Raw genomic sequence first — 20,250 nt, 5'->3', positions numbered from 1 at the left:
AAGAGGAAATGCTACTTCTCTGCAGAAGGGGTTATTTTATTGTTTCTTAAATAAATGGCACTGTTTCCTGACCTTTTAATTCCCCATAACTGTTTTCCATAAAATATCACAAGAAGCAGAAGGTATTAATACTTAACCTTCCACCTAATCGGGCTTCCTGGACTGAAACAACTGTTCTGGGAAGACAGTGTTCTGAATGCCTCAATCCATACATTGTACTGAGGTCCTTTTCATCATAAAGAATAACTTCCTTCCATCCACAGCAGCCAGTAATAATGATAATGAGCTTGCCTGGGGATGTTTGATGGCAAGGCTGAAACTAATAAGTGGGTGGAGCTGTCATCTCATTTGTGGCGCAGGGTTTTTCCGTTATAGAGGCCCCCAGGCAGCACATATCATGGATAACAAGCTAGTAAATGACTCTTTTACTAAAGTAGGAGGAATCTACAGCCTCTTCCCTGGGGCACAGATTTGTTTAGGTATGTATGCTCCCTTTTTCTTGTCGCATTCTGGCCAGTCACTTGAGACTGCTGCTATTGGCCTTTTGCTGTGTTATTTGGGGATTCCAAAATAATATTACTATTATATTTGGGGTCAGGAATAATAGTGTATGGCTAAGCATTTTTACAAGCAAAACATCTGAACTGGAGGTGAGTTTCCAGGTGCATTCTGCAACGATTCTGGCATGGTCCCACCTTGTTCCGTAGGGAACAGTATTCTCCTATATACCTGTCTGCAGGTGCCTTGGGATAAATTATTGGAATGAGATGTCTTCCATCCACACTCACATGTATGTATACAGGGACTGCTCCTTTTGGAATTGATTTGTCTTTATAGTGATTTCCTATGCCCATGTAGTTTAAATTTAAAATGAATCCGGAAATGCTTATGAAGATAAAGTCTAGAAAGCATAAACAGATGTGCTGCCTGATCGCTCTCTGCTTTAGCCACCATGCTGCAAGCCTCTGCAATGCGCTGGAACAGTTAATGTGGCACCCTAGGCTAATCAAGAGGGGCAGAGCAGTATCTGAGCTGTATAAGTAGTTGCTGAAATCATTATGACAGGGGGAACTTTAAAAAAAAACCAATAAAACTCCCCAGCTCCAGATTAGAAAATAGCATGAAAAGCTTTCAGGCAATATGGGAAAAACAGTGGTCCAGGATATGACTTTTATAGCCTTCATTCATTAAAGAAAACACATTGTGTGTACACGTGCATCACTTTCCATCCTGTGACCAGGCAGTCCTGTGTCAGTAGGAGCTTAAACTTGATATTCATATCAAGGAAGTTCTCCCACCTTTGTCCAGGCCATTTCCTCCCTGTTTGTAATCCATTTCAGCTGGGGTGCGTTTGATATTTAGATGTAAATATCCTGTGTCCTGTATCACGCAGTGGCATGATATCATATTTTGAAAGTATGTAAACATCAAAAATTCCTCAATTGACTCATCACAAAATGAGCTCATTACTTTCTGTTTTCTGCATAATTTTGTTGCTGTGAATGAGCCTTGCTGGGATAAGCCGTTTACATTAGAACGTTGCTCAGATTTTCCTGGCTACCTCTGAGACATCTATAGCCGTATGAACCTAAATCAGTTTCCACATAACAATGTTGAAAAGTGAAAGGCCCATTCAATATAATGAAATAATTAAGAATTCCCTTATTGCATAGCTATTTAAAATTCCCAATCGTTGCAATTTATAATGTGCTTATCCAGCACATTTCAAGCATTTAAAACAGCAGGTAATATCTCAGTAATCCTTACAGCAGCCTTGTAAATGATTTCAGTATCCTGCACATTACAGAGGGAAGGCTAAATGTGAGGAAATTTGGACTTTCAAAAACCCCCACAGTAGACTCATGACAAATAGGAATCAAACCATGAGTTTCCTTGTTCACATTCTTAGTTGCAAAGCTTTTACTAGTTTAAAGGGGGAAACCTTGTCAGGTGTCCAATGATCATAGCTGTCAAGTGTCCCTTATTTGAAGGGACAGTCCCTTATTCCAGCACCATGTCCTGCTGCTGTCCCTTATTGATGGATGTCCCTTAAATGTCCCTTAAATGATGTCCCTTAAATTTCAAAGGAAGCAGCTCCTCCCCCTTCCTCCCTGCCAGCCAGGGAGGAGGGAGGCTCCAACTGTGTTGCTTGGCTGTGTTGCTCACCCAATAAGAAGTCTAAGAAAGACTGGGGGGGTGGAGCTTGCATGCCGTTTGTGTGGCTAGTTAATGCAAGCTGAGGGGTTTTTTGAATGCTGGGCGCCATTTTGTTGCACGTGCTGCTGCAAACTTTGCAGTGCAAAGCCAGGCCGGGGAGGCATCTTAAGTTGTGGATGCATAGGCCTTGTGGTGCATGTGATTCAGATTCTATTCAGTTGAACCTCTGGTTACACAGTTGGTTGGACAGTGTTCTCGAAGCTACCAGCATGAGTTTGACCAGACTGCAGGAGGACAGGAAGACTGGAATGCCTGGAACAGGTGAGGCTGCAGGTCCCTTATTTTGGCTGCTGGTCCCTTATTTTCAAGGCTGCTGGTCCCTTATTTTCAAATCTGTAAGTTGACAGCTATGCCAATGATGCCAGCTCCTGATGTTGAACCTGAACATGCAGTCATACCCATTAAAAATGGGTCTTACTGAGGATCACTAGTTTAGAACCTAATAATAATAATAATAAATTTTATTTATATATTTTTTATAAGATATTTATTAAGATTTTTTAAAATATTACAATAAAAGTGAAAAAAATAACAAAAATACAAAATAAAAATGGTTAAAAACACACAGATTTTCCATTACTTATTTTCCTTTAGCTTGTTTCCCGGACCTCCTCATACCTCCCTTTTTTGTATTCCACTTCAATCTGTTGGTTCAGCAAATCCTTACCCTCTTTAATTATCCTAATCCTTGATCTTAAATATAATAGCATTAGATTTTTACCTATTTATAACCCTTTTTTCATATCCCTTAAAGCATTACAGCTGGAAACCACTTAATTTCTATCCAACATCATTCTAACATTCATTAATTTTACAATATTTCTGTAGATAATCTTTGAATTTCTTCCACTCTTCTTCCACCGACTCTTCTCCCTGGTCTCGGATTCTGCCAGTCATTTCTGCCAGTTCCATATAGTCCATCAGCTTCATCTGCCATTCTTCCAAAGTGGGTAAATCTTGTGTCTTCCAATACTTTGCAATGAGTATTCTTGCTGCTGTTGTGGCGTACATAAAAAAAGTTCTATCCTTCTTTGACACCAATTGGCCGACTATGCCCAGGAGAAAGGCCTCTGGTTTCTTCAAGAAGGTATATTTAAATACCTTTTTCAGTTCATTATATATCATTTCCCAGAAAGCCTTCATCCTTGGGCACGTCCACCAAAGGTGAAAGAATGTACCTTCGGTTTCTTTACATTTCCAACATTTATTATCCGGCAAATGATAGATTTTTGCAAGCTTGACTGGGGTCATGTACCACCTGTATATCATTTTCATAATATTCTCTCTTAGGGCATTACATGCCGTAAACTTCATACCTGTGGTCCATAACTGTTCCCAGTCAGCAAACATAATATTATGTCCAACATCTTGTGCCCATTTAATCATAGCAGATTTCACCGTTTCATCCTGAGTATTCCATTTCAACAGCAAGTTATACATTCTTGACAAATTCTTAGTTTTGGGTTCTAACAATTCTGTTTCTAATTTTGATTTTTCCACCTGGAAGCCGATTTTCTTGTCCAAATGGTATGCCTCCATTATCTGGTAATAATGAAGCCAGTCTCGCACTTTGTTTTTTAGTTTTTCAAAACTCTGCAGTTTCAATCTATCTCCATCTTGTTCCAAAATTTCCCAATATTTCGGCCATTTGACCTCCATATTGAGCTTTTTCAGAGCTTTCGCTTCCATCGGTGACAACCACCTTGGGGTTTTGTTTTCCAATAAATCCTTATATCTTATCCAAACATTAAACAGTGCTTTCCTGACGATATGATTTTTAAATGCTTTATGTGCTTTGACCTTATCATACCATAAATATGCATGCCATCCAAATACATTATTAAAACCTTCTAAATCCAAAATGTCTGTATTTTCAAGAAGTAGCCATTCTTTCAACCAGCAAAAGGCTGCTGATTCATAATAAAGTTTAAAGTCTGGCAGGGCGAATCCACCCCTTTCCTTTGCATCAGTTAATATCTTAAATTTTATTCTGGGCTTCTTGCCCTGCCAGACAAATCTAGAAATATCTCTCTGCCACTTCTTGAAACAGTCCATCTTGTCCACAATTTGCAATGTTTGAAACAAAAACAACATTCTAGGCAATACATTCATTTTTATCACAGCAATACGACCCAACAGTGAAAGCTTCAAATTTGACCAAATTTCTAAGTCTTTTTTCACTTCCGTCCAACATTTTTCATAATTATCTTTAAATAAGTTCCCATTTTTGGCTGTCATATTAATCCCCAGGTATTTCACTTTCTTAACCACAGTCAAGCCTGTCTCATTCTGAAACCTCTCTCTTTCAATCGGTGTTAATTTTTTCTCTAAAACCTTAGTTTTTAACTTGTTCAGTTTAAATCCTGCCACTTGACCAAATTCTTGAATCAGTTCTAAAACCCTTTTAGTACTAGATTCTGGCTCCTGTAACGTCAATACTAAGTCATCTGCAAATGCTCTCAGTTTGTACTGTTTGGCTCCGACCAATAAATTTTATTTATATCCCGCTCTCCCCAGCCGAAGCCGGGCTCAGGGCGGCTAACAACACTAAAATAGTGCAACATTATAAAAACATTATAAAAATTAATTAAAATCAAAATTGATGGCAACCATAAACTAAAGTTTTGTAAAGATTGCCAAAGGAGGGAGTCAGGCTGTGCCCTGACCAAAGGCCTGGTGGAACAGCTCTGTCTTGCAGGCCCTGCGGAAAGATGTCAAGTCCTGCAGGGCCCTTGTCTCTTGTGACATAGCGTTCCACCAGGTTGGAGCCACATCCGAAAAAGCCCTGGCTCTAGTTGAGGCCAGCCTAACCTCTCTGTAGCCTGGGACCTTCAAGATGTTTTTATTTGAAGACCGTAAGTTCCTCTGTGGGGCATACCAGGAGAGGCAGTCCCGTAGGTACGAGGGTCCTAGGCCGTATAGGGCTTTGAAGGTTAAAACCAGCACCTTAAACCTGATCGTGTACTCCACCGGGAGCCAGTGCAGCGGGTATAGCACCGGATGAATGTGATCTCGCAGCGAAGACCCCGTAAGGAGTCTCGCTGCGGCATTCTGCACCTGCTGGAGTTTCTGGGTCAGTCTCAAGGGCAGCCCCACGTAGAGCGAGTTACAATAATCCAGTCTGGAGGTGACCGTCGCGTGGATCACAGTGGCTAGGTCAGGGCGAGAGAGGTAAGGAGCCAACTGCTTAGCTTGGCGGAGATGAAAAAATGCCGCCTTTGTTATAGCTGCAATCTGCGCCTCCATGGAGAGGGAGGTATCGAAGATTACACCCAAACTCTTAACGGACGGTGCTGGCACTAATTGCACCCCCGCAAGAGATGGGAGTTGCCCCCTCAATCCCATATCGTCCCGTCCCAGCCAGAGGACCTCTGTCTTCGAAGGATTTAACTTCAACCGGCTCCCACGTAACCATCCAGCCACAGCTTCCAAGCATCTGATCAGTGTGTCTGGGGCCGAGTCAGGATGGCCATCCATCAACAGATAGAGTTGGGTGTCATCAGCATACTGATGGCAGCCCAGCCCAAAACTCCAGACAAGCTGGGCGAGGGGGCGCATAAAGATGTTAAAAAGCATCGGGGAGAGTATCGCACCCTGGGGCACTCCACACACCAAGGAGTGGCAGGATGACAATTCCCCCCCAAGCGCCACCCTCTGTCCCCGACCAGAGAGAAACGAGCGCAGCCATTGAAGGACTGTGCCCTGGATCCCCACGTCGGCAAGGCGGTGGTCCAGGAGTTCGTGATCGACCATGTCGAAGGCTGCTGACAGGTCTAGAAGAATCAGCAGCCCCGACCTGCTTCGATCCAGCTGCCTGCGGAGATCATCTGTTAGGGCGACCAGAGCCGTCTCGGTCCCATGACCAGCGCGGAAGCCGGACTGGAATGGATCCAGAACCTAGTGTTTCTCTAGAGCACAGAGAACAGAAGAAGGTGTGTCAGACCAGCAACTAGTAGGTCTTGGAATAGACTCACTCATCACTGCACAGAGCTTATGCACCGGAACAGAAAGAAGTGCTTTGGTGAGATACCTCCATACTGGCTGTGCAAGTCCACCCTTATAGACAGGCTTCCCCCTCCTTGTCTTACAACAGCTCGTTTTAATTGTACACAAAGATTGTCAGTTGCAGAGCTGGAGGGCAAAATGCTGCTGCTTTTATGGCAGAGGATTTATATTTTCTCTGACATTGCCCAGGCAACACACACCCAATTACAAGGAAAATCAGAGTCTGGGAAGCAACAATGTTGTTTTGTTCCCAGTAAATTCCATATCTTATTTACAGTCTTTCTTTCTTTCTTTTTTAATGATGTTTCAGATATTTTGATATCCAGTGTAAAAAGTATCACAATGCTTGATGACAGAAAGCAAGACAATTAGACTTTCCAAAGGAAAAAAGCTCTTTAGAGTTCCCCCTGATATAACGTTTGTTTACACAGGTCCCTTCCACAGAAACAAATGCCACCCATACTCATGGAAATAGCACTTGTGATATTTTTCTACGTTGGTCATACATAGTCCAGAAAAGTAAGCCAAGGGCACTTTCCCATTCACTGATATATGAAAACTAGGAGCTAAATGGCACCTTCAACCTAGGTTATGGGCGGAACAACGGAATGTCTAGGTGCACTTTTTTTATAACAATAATACAAAGCTGAAAATGAACTGCAGCTAAAATATTATGTTCATTTTTCACATGGTCTAGTCCTTCCTCTGCTCACCCCCCTAATATTCTTAAGACAGTCTCTTCTCCAGTCTTCAGAGAGTAGCTGGAAGTAAGGAGGCAGAAAAAAGTCCTCCTTTCCTTCCACTCTGCCATTTTAATCTGAAATCTTAGGCGCAGTATTGCGCCCGGAGCTCAGAAACTGCTCGCGCTAATGAAATGTCCTGTCGCAAAATGCGCCCAGAACAATGGGAGTTTTGAACACTGATGTGGGTGCGTCACTCGATGAACAGTAACTGAGTGTGTGAACTGAGTCCTGAAAACACTTCAGGTGATATGAAAATGGTGGCAGTGGTGTTAGATCTGTGATAGTGTATTCACACATGAAAGCCCCCACCTGGTGCTGAAGATAAATTTGTAAACATGCCTCAGTTTTGCACTACCAGTGGTACTTCGCCAAAAAATGCAAGAGGCATTAGCTGTGTTTATGGTCCCTTACAGAAAATTAATGACAGCAGAGGTAAAAACCCATTGGAGGTTGAATGTGTAGACCGTGCTATTTCCATGCGCTTTGCGTAAATACAAAAAGTACTTTCCATATATTGTTTGTTAGAAGTAGTGCAAATGCTACACTCCTCTATAGAATTACAAATGAGAGAAATGGGAAAACGATGGTGCTGGAAATCTGCCAGTCATCCATGAATGGTGGCTACACCATGTTTATGAAGTGTCCTAATCAATTGTATTTTACACCCTGCCTTTCCTCTAAGGAGCTCAAAGCAGTGTTCTCTTACTGCCGTTGTACCCTCATGGCAACCTGGTCACATAGGTCAGATTGAGAGAAAGGACCCAACCCAAGAATAACCTTGGGTGCAAACTTCAAGAATGAATAGGAATTTGATCCTGGTTCCCCTGAGTCCTAGTCTTGGACTTCAAGCACTTCAGACGTTACAGCAGCAGTGGGATCTCCTTTTATGTGGTATTGAGATACAGTGGTACCTCTGGTTAAGAACTTAATTCATTCCGGAGGTCCGTTCTTAACCTGAAACTGTTCTTAACCTGAGGTACCACTTTAGCTAATGGGGCCTCCTGCTGCTGCTGCACCGCCAGCCGCGCAATTTCTGTTCTCATCCTGAAGCAAAGTTCTTAACCTGAGGTACTATTTCTGGGTTAGCGGAGTCTGTAACCTGAAGCGTCTGTAACCTGAGGTACCACTGTACACTATATCTGGCCTCACATGGGTAGGTCCAATCATGCAGATCTTTCCAACCTGGTCATTGACCAAGGTCCTAAAAAGATGGTTCCATGCACAAGAAGGATTCATTTAAAAGGCACTGTGGGTGAAGTACACAGAAAAGCAACTTCCACACTCCTCCTTTAACATATTGAACTGATAGGAGCGCATCCGTTCCCCGTTATCCTGCCATCCCTTTTTCAAGTTGCTGGAATCCGAGGAATCAGCTGTATCTCAAGTTGGATCTTATACCGTACACAGACTCCAGAATCTTGGAGCTGGTTCTCTGTGTATGCTGTATTACAGCTTTTAGTCAAGCTAAGTGAGTATTTTATAAGGGCTTTTTTGTTCTTGTAGTTTCCACATGGCTATCTTGATATCTTCTGGAAGGTTATCACTTGTAAGTGACTGATAAAAGCACATAAATGATTTTGGCTACATCTTTTTAACCAAAATAACCGCTATAAATAGGCAGATAATGTCTGGGATCTCCACAGCCTAAGTGCTATAAATAGTTCTTAACATTTTCCCACTTCATGCTTTTGAAAAGAACATTCTCCACTTCCTTTCTTCAAGAACCCTGGGGAATTATACTAGAGCACCACTGCTCAAATATATATATATATATATATTTGGAGAGTTACAAAAACATGGTTAACGAACTTGATAACAGCCACTACAAAATCCATTGAAGGAGGTCAAGTACACTGAGTTAGCACTGTTCAAGTCATCATTCATACTAAACTGTCTAACCCAATTATTTGTCTTCAGCTTGGTTGAAGAATAATGTTACTTTCTAACCTTTCATTTAGGGATTTCAACCATAGGAATATGGAATGCAGTTGATGTTCTTTAAGAATTAAAACAAACCATCTAGACCACTAAAGATCTTCTCTTTAGAATGCCCTTCCTGGTGGCATCAGCCTGATTTCAGCAATAAATAACTCGGGTAGGAAAGATGGGCTGTACAATATTATTTACGTTTTCTGTACAGTAGTTGGCCCTGAAAACAGACTCCATAGGTGCAGTCAAAATGCCTGATCGATAAAAAACTAGCAGCTGCCTAAGTTCTAGCACACCCTGCTGGCTGAGACATTAAGAAAAAAGCTGCAACAGATGTAAAACTGGGTTAAGGAACTTTGGGCAGGTTTTTCAGGTTTCGTTAGCATTCAGAAATGCATGTTGAGTCATTGTATTGCCATGTGTTATAAACATGGCCCATGTTTTGCATTCAGACGTTCCCAGCTTCACCTCCAGCAGGTGTTGTGAAAGACCTTTGGCTGAGGTCTCATGCTGAGGCCCCATACATTTAAAGCACTCTTAAACCACTTCCACAGTCATGGCTTCCCCCAGAGCATCCTAGAAACTGTACTTTGTTAAGAGTGCTTAGGGGTCTCAGCAACTCTCAGCACCCTTAACAAACTACAATTCGCAGGATTCTCTGTGGCTGGCCAAGCGGTGCAAGAGTGCTTTGCATATATGGTGTGGATGTGACTTTTACCCTGGACATCTGCTGCCAGTCAAAGTAGACAGTACAAGGCTAAACAAATAATCGGACGTGGCGTAAGTCCAACTTCCTCTGATAAGCCATCCCTGACAGTGCTTAAATGAATGTCGCTGCAAGAGCAAGAGCAGCTACAGAGGTGCTAGAGGTGGCAGAAAGCGAGCAGTGGAGACAAGCAGGAAATAGACACACAAGACTGAAATAGCCCACAGATTCCCATTTTCATCTCATAAAAGGGGTAGTGTGGGATTGAAGGATGGGGAACTGGGAATAGACCAGAGTGTGACAAGAACTCCAGATTTCCACACACACCGCCAATACTGATGGACCTTGTAATAAAAAAATTAAGGTCTTATATATGTTCATAAATGTACCAACCAAGCACGTACATAGATATGTGGACCACATGTCTGGAGCAGCACGGAAGACCATCCTGCAACCATTTTGACTCCCCAACTGACCAAATGTTTTCTCTGCAAGGAGGGAGGGGGTGAGGGAACCTTCCCATTGTCTCAGGAATTGGGTAATCACCATCTCAAAGGAATGGGCAGACTACCAGGAAAGGCAATCAGATAAGGCATTATCAGATAACCTGGCAGACAGGAAAAACAACAACATTCAAATTTCTGTTGTAGACCACCTTTTCTGTGATGTAGGTATGATGTTTGTGGGGGGTGGTCACCCCTTCTGGTATATGTATGATGTATGGAGGGGTGGTTTTGAGCTCCAGGGCAGGGAATTTAAAATGGGCAGGCACGCCTTTGTTCTGGGTCCTCCGTCCTCCTGCGTGTGAGGGGAGCACCCTGTTGCAACAGCTTTAATAAAGATCAGGCTTACTAGCTGCTTTGCTTCTCAATATTCTCTGGTTGGCCTCTGTTATTTTCTCCTACCGATAGGGAACCCACTTAAGGACTCTATATGGGCTCTTGGATACCCTATAAGGGAAGAAGGGCAGATTTTGTTTACAACAACCTTTTCATTGAAAAGAAAAAGCAGTGATACCAACTGAACATTCCTCAGAGGCTTCTTTGCCTTAAGGTCCATGTCAAAAGCAGTCCAGCTTTTTCAACTGTGGGTATGTCATGCTTCTCATGCTCCCCTTTTGGTGCAGCCCTATGCATCAAGAGAAATGTAAAAAGACTTGTATCTCCTGGTTTTCATTCCTTGTTCACCTGTATGCACTTGTTTGCTTCCCCACCCCACCCCATGCTTTGTAAATAAAATTACTTTTGGTTCAGTCTTTGTTTAGGCCGACTCAGCCAGGACTCCATCACAGTCACTGCAACTTGTTCTATGTCAGTGGCTTGGAAAATTACTCTGAATGGTTTAATGAAGAAGCATCTGCAAATGCCATTCTTTGTCGTCACACATAATATAGCTGCTGGAGATGTTCTGTGCCTTGCATCTGTGAAATAATCTGGGAGGTGAAGAAGGCAAGGTTCAGTTCAGTTCCTATCCCACCTTGTCTCCAAAGATATCAAGGTCGTGTCCATGGTTTCCCTCTTTTATTTAATCCCCAGAACGATCCTGTGAGGCAGGTTAACCCGAGAGGCAGTGATTGGGCCTAATTCAATCAGTGAGCTTCATGGCCAAGAGGGGATTCAAACTCATTGTTAAGTTGTGGGTGAACATATCAGACGACACAGCGATTCTTCAAACAGCTCTTGTTTATTCACAGGCCAGAACAGAACTGAACTGAAGGATTCAGCCAGCCTGCTTATATAGAGCTCCACTAGAACGCAACAGTAACCATTTTCTGTAACTATCCAATCACTGAATGTCACTTTCAATCCCTTATTTGCATATGTGGACCTGAGTGAAAACTACCTACAGTATCGCCCTGCTGGCCCAGGGTGAGAACTTCAGTACATAACACCCATGTCTCCCAGGGCCTAGTAAAATACTCTAAACACTACACCACACTGGCTGTTAGCTAAATACAACCTGAACCATACTCTGTCCAATTCTGGTTCTGTAATGTACACAAAGTCCAAATTTGGAAATACAGCATTTTTCTTTGTCAAAGTTGAGATGTTGGAGGGCTAAGGATCTGATACAAAATTATCAGCAACCCTCCTAACTAGACTTCTCCAAGATTCATATGGCCAAGAAAGATTAGTAATGATATTGTTCCCTGTCATAGTCTTCATACAGTAACCCCCTGTTATATCATCGATCTAGGACAACAGAGGGCATAGCTTGAAAACGCAGCTCAGTAAAAGCGAATCAAAGTGAAGCTGGCCAGGGATTTGACAGGTAACTGGTTCTAAAATGGACCATTTTTAGAAGGGGAAACCAAGGAGGCAAAATTACCGTATTTTTCGCCCCATAGGGCGCACCGGCCCATAGGGCGCACCTAGGCTTTTTTTGGGGGGGGGAATAAAGAAAAATATATATATTTTTTCCCCCCCAGGTGCGGGGCTGGGGCGGGGGAAGCCCGAGCTTCCCCCGACCCCAACCCCCAGAACAGGCTGCTATCCGCAGCCTAGGGAGCCCTGCGGGAACTCCCCAGGCTTGCGGATAGCTTCCTGAAGCCTGCATTCGCCCCATAGGACACACACACATTTCCCCTCCATTTTTGGAGGGGGAAAAGTGCGTCCTATAGGGCGAAAAATACGGTGTAATAATTTTAAAGCCTCCTGAGAACTGGTGCTAATTTAAATATAACTTATTACCACTTCGTCCATTTTTAGCACTGCATTTTGACCAAAGTATGAAGCAAATATATATTAAACCATTTATCTAATCTTGGACAAATGGTTTATTGTCCATTGGTACATTGGAATGAAGTACCGGTACCAATATTCTGGTAAAAGGTGGCTTGCGGCTGCATGAGAGCTGAATTGCCGATCAAGCTTAAGATCAATCTAACTGTTTGCTGAAGCTTTCAAATTCAAGGATGAGCAAACATGCTATTAAAAGCAACATATTAAACCCTTAATGCTGGCTTTGCTGAAGAAATGGCATGATTTGGCAGTTGTCCTATAATAGCAAAAGGATTATTCAGACATATATAATTATTTGGATCAAAATGGGAAACTACAAATAGCAAAAAGAAGCTGGCAAACAGCCAGATGTGGGAATGGACCTGAAAGATGGAGAAAGAGAAGTCTCATTAAAACTTAAAATGTGGCTTATTGTAAAAGCAAAAGAAGTTGCAACTTACATATTAATAACAAGCTGGATCCAGACTTAATCACACTTAGTTGCAAGTAACATAAGTTCAGTTGATTTCAGTGGGTCTGTTTTAAGGATTTATTTATTTAAAAACATTTCCATACTGATTAATATTTTAAAATTCTCTAAACCCTGTACTCTAGGTAACACTAAGCCTAGATGCTTTTAATGTTAGAGGAAATTATGAACTGGTGTCATATCTCAATATCATGCAGACCTATTATTGCACACATTTAAATATTATATTATTTTTGAAATTTGTTAGTGGTCTTTTTTTCCTAGAGGGTGCCCAATTAAGCCTAGAAGATGTCCAATTAGTATAGAAACATATTAGCAGGAACAAATAGTCTCCACACACAAAAATAATAAACATAGCATTGAGTGTTTCGCATCATTTTACATAATCTTGGTTTTTTTGCGGAGACTGTATTACATTTTATTCAATCATTTTTTTTAAAAAAAGGAACATATAGAAGTTGCTCTAATTTGGCTCTGTGTATTTCAGTGTTGAGCAGCATACTTATTCTAATGTGACATTTACCAGTCTCTTTTAAGACCTTACAACAATGTAAAGTATTACATGCAGTAACGTCAGAAATCATAGTTTTTCAACTTCCCACCCACATCTTGGCTCACATTGCTTGCCTAAATAACCTTAATTCAGCCCTGAGAAAACATATCCAAATAGCAAATATGTGTCCTAAAAATAAAATAAAACCAAGTTGGCATTGATGGGCAAGGCTGTAGTTTCATGATGACTCAAGGCAGGTTACCCTAACTCGGTAATTTTTAAACCGTGATAAACTGAAAAGAGCACAGCTACCCTGTCTAAGGATCACAAATAGCTGGGCAGTATGGCATGCTTTAAAAGCTAGCCATTCCAAAGCAGCTGTTTTTGGCACTAATAGTAGCTGGCCTGGGACCCTACGGGCTCTGCCCCATGCGCCCATTGCTGTGAGCATGCTCTTTATTAGAGGAGAATGACAGGCAGATCCAGCTCAGGCTGAATCTGACATCATGACTTTGGGAGGTCAAAACAAAGCATCAGTAGGTCTGGCACAATTTGTGAATGTGTGCAGTGCAGGTGTGAGATGCTCACATCTGAATAATCCATGTAGACTTCATTGTTGCTTTTTAATGTACCATATTTTTCATTCTATAGGACGCACTTTTTCCCCTCCAAAAATGAAGGGGAAATGTGTGTGCGTCCTATGGAGCGAATGCAGGCTTTCGCTGAAGCCTGGAGAGCGAGAGGGGTTGGTGCGCACCAACTCCTCTCGCTCTCCAGGCTTCAGGAAGCTATCCGCAAGCCTTCGGATCGTGGCAGGAGTTCCCGCCGGGCTCCGAAGGCTTGCTGATAGCAGCCTGAAGCCCGGGGAGCGCAGCGCTGCGCACCCCGGGCTTTGGCCAGCTAAATAAATAAATAAAAATTTCTTTATATCCCCCCCTAAAAACTAGGTGCGCCCTATGGTCCGGTGCGCCCTATGGAGCGAAAAATACAGTACTTATATCCTGCTGTATTTTAAAAGAAAAAAAATCAACTTACAACATAAAACAAAAATCAGTAAACAGCTTACAAATGGTGTAAAACTATGCCTAAAGTCTGTCTAAAATGTTTGAGGGTTCCCTTTCCTCTTAAAATCTGATAACTCCCCCTGGTTTGGTGTATTTATCCAACCACTGTTGTATTTATCCAACCACTGTTTCTATGTTTTTATTAACGGGCAGAGCACACACTTGGTTATGAGCTATTGGACAGTAGACTCTTAACTCAGTGGGGAAACCATTAAGATATCGGAGATGATCTGCCAAAAAAGCTGAAAAAACATCTTCATGTATGTGACAACGGCCGCGAGAGTTTTAATAGCACAAGGATGGAAGGCTGAAGAAACCCCAACTAAAGAATCATGGCAAGAAAAATTGATGGACTATGCAGAACTGGCAAAACTGACATACAAGCTACGGGACAAGGATAACTGTGACTTTAAAGATGAATGGGAACCCTTTACAAAGTATTTGAAGACGCAACAAAGCGAACTGGACTCCTTGGCTGGTTTTGAATAAACATTCACAAACTTTTTATTGATAATAATCAGCTAAATAGTTTGAGGATCTATACAACTGTGTAACATGCAGAAAGCAACATTTTTAGAGAAATCAAAGACTGGAACTGAGGGAAGTCAGGGGGTGGGTGGGTTCTGTGGGGGAGGGAGGAAAAATGGGGGGGGAATAAGGATGATATGTTTCTGGATAATATGTTTTGTTTTAATTTTGAATAAAAAAGTTATAATTAAAAAAAAGATATCAGAGATTAAACAAATGTCTCTGAAAATTGGGATGATGGTCTTGAGTAAAGTGTGGTTGCAGGGGAAATGTTTTCTGAACGAGTGTCAGAAAATACACTGCATGTTTTGCAGAAGTAGTAAAATTATGAAGCTAGCCGAATGCTTGATGCACGATGTCCCTGGGGTAGCAAGTAAGCAATCAGTACAAACTGTATTTTACACTTTGTGAAAGAATTAGTGATTTCAGTTCCAAAATATTATTGGAGTGGGAGAAAAGAAATTTATAGTGGCAAAGATTCAATAAATATTAAATGTTCAGCTAGTTCATATAAAGGTTTTCAGAAACTGTGACTCTCCAGCTGGAAAGTAAATGTAAATAAAGTTGACAGATGTGCAAATATATAATAGCCTAAATTAATACTGTTACTGTTTGCTTAAAAGAAATTACATTTGTTGGTTGACTAGTCATCAGCATATGATGAATCTATTTCTTATTAGATTATACCGCAGTGATATTTTAAAGTATTTTTCTGTTTTCTGCTGTTTTCATCTGAACGTGAATGGGTAGAGGTTGAAAGAGATTCTTAAAACACTTTAGACAAGGCCTTTGAGCCATAAATTGAACTTCACCTATTTCCTTTATGACACCAGAATAAATTGCAATTTTATGCTCTCATCCCCCCTGCAACTTTTCCTGAAGATTGTTTAAATATTGATAGTTGAATATTGATGGGAATCATCCAGCAAACGTACGGGGTTCTATCCCAGCAAACAGCATTCCCTAAATCACCATCCATGGAAAATTCCTCAGAATATACAGGTAAAAAAGCATATTTGTTGCTGTATCTTTTCTACAATGATGCTGTATTTTCTTTGGGCAAGCCAGAGAAGTGTAAACTTCTCATTACTGCTATTCAACAGATAAAGTGGAGTCACCCCAAAAATGTTTTCCATGATCCACAAAACTGTTTTTCTTTTTTCTTTTTTTCTTTTTTTGGTATGCAAATATTTGTTCTTCAGAGGTGATCCTCTTTCATAGAGCTCCTCAGATGGCACTTCTCCAACATTTTTTTTGTCTGAGCTCCCCTTTTGGGTAGAATTCAGTAGGCTGGTTTGTTACTGATTTTATTTTAATTTCCAAGCTTTACACTACATGCTGATGACTGGTAGCCACGTGAGTGAAGTAATGACACCAGAAATGTTAAGAGGCGGCATGAAATAATATCTATGGCAGTCCCAACTTCAGTAAAAAAAATAATACTCTTAGGTGGGTACAACAATCCATAAAACAAAACTACAAAAAAATGTCAGCAGAAGTGTGGGAATGTTCAGGGAGGCAGGAGAGCATATATTGTTTAATAATATCCTCCCTAACTTGTGTTAGCAAGTTATATAACTTAGTTTTACATTCCCCTTTTAAACGCACAGCGGTTAGCTTGTTGCAAGCTTGTTTAAGCTTGTCAATATTAGATTCCTGGTCATTTCCCCTTTCATCCCTCCGAAAAGAATAGACACAACACAATCTTGTGTAAAGTATACAGTGGTACCTCGGGTTAAGTACTTAATTCATTCCGGAGGTCCGTTCTTAACCTGAAACTGTTCTTAACCTGAAGCACCTCTTTAGCTAATGGGGCCTCCTGCTGCTGCTGCGCCGCCGGAGCACGATTTCTGTTCTCATCCTGAAGCAAAGTTCTTAACCTGAAGCACTATTTCTGGGTTAGCGGAGTCTGTAACCTGAAGCGTATGTAACCTGAAGTATATGTAACCTGAGGTACCACTGTATATAAAAGAAGTTTACTCACACATTCAGTTCACAGATGGATCTCTGAAGGCACTTCGTTATGGAGTATATACATGTGGAATCTATCCCATATGGGAATAGTCCCTTTGTCCTCTGTTGGCTGAAAGCCAACACAGCACCTCTAGCTAAAAAGCTGTTGCTCCTACAATGGACAAAATGAAATAGACGGTGTGTACAGCGTGCCTGTCCTTTTGTGTTACCTGGGCAGGTAAAGTCACACCCACCTCTAGTCACATGCAAAAGGAAGTATATCCCAGTCAGGAGGAAAGTTTTCTACTGACTGGACCAAACATTCCCTGCAAGTTCACTCTAGGAAAACAAGGAATGCTGTACTTGACTGCTATCTATGTATCACATCCCACATGAAGTAGAATAAAACAGCAGGCTAAAAACAAGACTGCTGTTTTACAAAAAGATGTAACTCAGTGGCAGAGCATCTGGCATCACCAGAAAGGACTGGGAGGGACCTTGTCTGAAACCCTGGACAGCCATTGTCAGTCAATGGACAACACTGAGCTAGGTGGACCAGTGGTCTCTCTCCATATGTTCCCATGCCTGAATCTGGGCCAAAAGGAAGACAGGCTTATTGGGAATGGCATTCCATTCCTTTTTGCCGTAGCCAAAAAAGACGGTATCAAGAAGTAGCAACAGGTACTACTTCATGCAACATATAGTCGAACTATGAAACTCACTCCCCCACAAGGCAGGGATGGCCAACAATTTGGATGGCTTTAAAAGAGGACTAGACGATTTCATGGAGAGGGGTATCAATGGCTGCTAGCCCTGGTGTCTCTGCTCTGCCTGCACAGATGGAAACAGAAATGCTTCCGAATACAGTGGTACCTCAGGAATTACTTTTATAATGAAATGATTTTAGAATGTTGTACTGTTTTATTGTTGTTAACCGCCCTGAGCCTGGCTTCGGCTGGGGAGGGCGGGATATAAATAAAAATTATTATTATTATTATTATTATTATTATTATTATTACCTCAGGTTAAGTACTTAATTCGTTCCAGAGGTCCGTACTTAACCTGAAACTGTTCTTAACTGGAAGCACCACTTTAGCTAATGGGGCCTCCCGCTGCTGCCGCACCGCCGGAGCACGATTTCTGTTCTCATCCTGAAGCAAAGTTCTTAACCTGAGGTACTATTTCTGGGTTAGCGGAGTGTGTAACCTGAAGCGTATGTAACCTGAGGTACCACTGTACCAGTTGCTGGAAACCATGGGAGGGGAATGAGCCCACAGGTTCTTGCAGGAAATGATGGAGCTCCTGGTACCCATTTCAAACATGAACAGATGCTTCCAATTTTCCTCCTAATTCCACACCTGAAATCACATTTTCTGGTCTTCATGGTAGTCTGGTATTTTAGATTTCCCCACAACTTGGAACAATATAATAACAGTAACAACAACAATAATTTTATTATTTATACCCCGCCCATCTGGCTGGGTTTCCCCAGCCACTCTGGGTGGCTTTCAGAAGAATACAAAAACATAATAAAACGTCAAATGTTTAAAAACTTCCCAATGCACCTGTGTCCCTGGCAAGAGATAAGAAAACAGCCACATGTGCTGAACCTTGAGTCAGTCCCTTTTATAGGAGCATAGCATTTGGAATACAGGCTTGCTCTTTTGAGACAAAGAAGGACAAAAAGTGCTGGGGCATAGTAGAATTGTTCCTTTTTGTTACCATCTCTATACAGTAGCCTAAAGTACAGTATGTGCTTCTAAACATTACACCATAAACAGAGTGCATTCCCAGAGCAGCTTCCCATGCTTGGTTCAGCAATGAATGTTGGATAATTTTATTTTTTTTTTTAAACCCTATATGCCAGAATACAGTTGCTGGAGTGGAAAGGAGGCAAAGCAGAATGCTTTATCTGTTGAGTTTCTGCCTGTCTCTCAGCTTGTTAATGGCACCGTAAACGCTGTGGGTTAAACCACAGAGCCTAGGACTTGCTGATCAGACGGTCGGCAGTTCGAATCCCCGCGACGGGATGAACTCCTATGGCTCGGTCCCTGCTCCTGCCAACCTAGCAGTTTGAAAGCACTAAGTGCAAGTAGATAAATAGGTACCACTCCGGCGGGAAGGTAAACGGCGTTTCTGTGCGCTGCTCTGGTTCGCCAGAAGCAGCTTAGTCATGCTGGCCACATGACCTGGAAGCTGTACGCTGGCTCCCTCGGCCAATAAAGCGAGATGAGCGCCGCAACCCCAGAGTCGGTCACGACTGGACCTAATGATCAGGGGTCCCTTTACCTTTTTAAACCTGCCAGAAAATGAAACCTAAGTTCAAACTCCTGCCAAGTTATGGATCTCCAGTATAGATACCTTGGATCACCATGTGCAAATCTCTCTCCTACCTTGCATGACTTGGGGGGGGGGGATACTTACAGTTGGTATTCTAATTTATCTTGAGCTCTTATGAGGGAAAATAAAAGGTAAGGAAATTATGAGAGAGAAATGCCGCGCTGGTCTATAATAGCAAGGCAAAAAGTGGCACCGTGGTACAATTGCTTCTAGAAGCTTCAGTCTACACGAGGGATGAGTGACCCGTAGTGTCCCAAATACTGATGGGCTACATCTCCCATCATCCTCAGCATTGGCCAGTGAGATTTTGAATGCCAACCCCATCCCTGGTCTACACAACTGAGACTATCACAACTACCACAATCCAAGCAACTGTCTGTAACAGTGTCCTTGTCAGGACATTTCCTGAATTTTTCTCTTGCATGACTGATTCATTTATCTTATGCAGCGCTTCCACAAAGGACTGCAGGACAGTGTATTTGAGCGTTTCCCCAATTTAGCCTCATAGCCTTGTTGATGTGTAGATCCTTCACACCACTTGCTATCCGGTCCTTTTAACTTGAGGTGACAGGATCCGAACATGGGACCTTTTGCATCCAAAGTATGTGCTTTACTATTATCCCTCCCCAACATTACCCATTAAGCTTTATGGCCAAGTGCAAACTTAAAAACACAGGTCTCCTCTGTAGAAAAACCAACATTCTGTCCACAGCAAATGGTTTTTGCAAGTGCCCGGCCAAATGAGACATCTATGTGAGCTTTACAGCACCATTAGTGTTTGCAATACCAACTTACAGTCCATGGATAGTAAGCACATAATAAAGTCCCTTATCATTTCTTGAATTTATATCCTGATCTATCCTGTGGACTCAGTGCAGCTTATAGCTGTTCCTCTCTCTCTCTCTCTCTCTCTCTCTATATATATATATAATGTTTATTAAATTTTCAATTATACATCTCAAAATAAACATTTTACATACTGTTAAATATCCAACAACCTCCCTCCTTCTCCTTCCACGGTTCATTCTGTTTGTCTTTTGTTCCTGCAATATTTTACTATAA

Source organism: Podarcis pityusensis (genome assembly GCF_964106645.2).
Source record: "Podarcis pityusensis genome assembly, chromosome: 3".
In the NCBI taxonomy this organism is placed as follows: domain Eukaryota; kingdom Metazoa; phylum Chordata; class Lepidosauria; order Squamata; family Lacertidae; genus Podarcis; species Podarcis pityusensis.
This window is presented reverse-complemented; position numbering follows the sequence as displayed.